Raw genomic sequence first — 2,418 nt, 5'->3', positions numbered from 1 at the left:
TCGTTCATCATCCCTCCCAACAGAGTCCAGTTGGGCTCACCACACGCACGCACGCACGCACGCACGCACGCCCGCACGCCACAGCACGGCACACAAACACGCACAGCACACACCACACACACGCACAACACACACACACACACACACACACACACACACACTACACGCACACCAGACACGCACAGAAACCACACACACACACAAACACACACCACACACACCACACACCACACCACACACACACCAACCCCACACACACACCGCACACCAGACACGCACAGAAACACACACACACACACACACACCACACACACACCACACACCACACCCACACACACACACAACACACCCACACCACACGCACACACCACAAGCACACACACATGCAGCGCACACACAACACATTTACCACTCCTTCCTGTGGACAAAATCCCCTCACTACCCAATACTGACACCCCTAAGAAGCGTTGTACGTGAACACGGCATAATCGAACCTCCAGCTACGTCAGCTCCGGCTGGGGGAGCAGGAGTAGGTGGGTGGAATGACGGAGGACTGGAGGGTTTTGGGAAGTCGGGGCGGGAAGAAAACGAGAGGACGGTGAATACTGTACGGTGTGCGGTGTGAGGTAAATGAGTCACACCGTCTGGTTCTCGTACTATGGGACACATTGGCATGTGTAGAACCAGGTAGGATCCGGAGTGTGCGGTTGGGATTTGGTTAATCAAATGTACAGTTTAACTGTGGTTCTTTAATCGCATCATGCAGAGGAATGTAATATAACGTGCGGTTAGCCGTGCCAACAGCAGGCCAATCGACTAATGGTTGAACGCAGTGTAGTTGCCTGCAGCTAGCAGTGAAGTTATGAGAGAGAGAGAGAGACAGACAGACAGACAGACAGACAGACAGACAGACAGACAGACAGACAGACAGACAGACAGACAGACAGACAGACAGACAGACAGACAGACAGACAGACAGACAGACAGACAGACAGACAGACAGACAGACAGACAGAGAGAGAGAGAGAGAGGAGAGAGAGAGAGAGAGAGAGAGACAGACAGACAGACAGACAGACAGACAGACAGACAGACAGACAGACAGACAGACAGACAGACAGACAGACAGACAGACAGACAGACAGACAGACAGACAGACAGACAGACAGAGAGAGAGAGAGAGAGAGAGAGAGGGAGGGGGCGAGAGACTGAGAGAGGGCAAGGGATAGAGAGAGCGAGAGAGAGAGAGAGAGAGTGTATGTGTGGGTACGCGTATGTGTGTGTGAGATGAGTGGATTTTCTTCACTCGCGCTCTCCCACTGGGACGGTAGGGTTCTGCCAGCGCTAGCCGTGTCTGATAACATGTCCGCCACCATCAATATTGTCCCAGGAAAGTGCCGCCACCGCCGCTCTCATATTCCCTCATTTCATTGCCGCGATAGTCCTGATGAACTGCGTCCTCCCGTGAAATGGTGGCGCCTCTCCCTCGTTGCATGTGATCTGATTTGCTCTGTCCCTCATTCAATCACGGCGATGTGTTTCCAACGCGACGAGCAGGTACAAAAACAAATTGCAGAGCGAATTTGTGTTGCAGTGCGATGTGTGTTCATAAAGCTAATATGGCTAGGGGGCGTGCGTGCGTTGAGTACAACAGCTAATGGACAGCTTTGACAAACAAAAGATGAATCTGTAAATTCCGTCACGGAAGCCATCCGACCACCCTCCCGGTCCCAACACATGCTCGGCTAATGAGGCCCAGTGAATTATTCAGGTCGCAAATCCGTCTACATCACAATCAAACCGACATGAAACAGAAGTAAGACTCTCGGAGTCCCTGGCCACGGTGGAGATGAGCTGGAGTGACAGTAAGGCTGTCCCCGATGCCACAAACCCTCTCTCTTACACTCTCCCTCTCACTCTCTCTCTCACATTTACCGCCCTCTCCTTCCACTGCACAATACTAGCATTCTCCCGTTAAATAACAACCGATAAAAGGCCCGTATTTACCACCCAGTGTGAAGGGTGATTAGCCATTACAAGCCATTTAAAAGTCTGCCCCTTCCCTGTGACACAGTGAAATCACACGTGAGTGATGCATGACGGATAGACATGCCTACCAGTCGGTACACTCTACTGGGTATGACAGACGCATGATCTATCGATCGTACATCTGGTTGGACACTCCCGCTTGATGGCGTGTTGTCACCGTGTCACAGGGCATGGCATATTTTGAAATGGCTTGTAATGTCTTATCACACTCACAACAAGTGGTTAAATAGGGGCCCTTCGAAGACTGAAAACCAGTCTTCGAAGGGCCCCTTCAGAAAGGATTTATTTTGGTTTGAGGTCCGGTTACCAAGACAGAGCGTGGTTGGTTACCAGTAGAAATGATTAATCCATGTGCCGGTTTCTTGCAGCGAT

The sequence above is a fragment of the Gadus chalcogrammus genome, chromosome 5 (genome assembly GCF_026213295.1).
Source record: "Gadus chalcogrammus isolate NIFS_2021 chromosome 5, NIFS_Gcha_1.0, whole genome shotgun sequence".
Classification (NCBI taxonomy): Eukaryota; Metazoa; Chordata; class Actinopteri; order Gadiformes; family Gadidae; genus Gadus; species Gadus chalcogrammus.
This window is presented reverse-complemented; position numbering follows the sequence as displayed.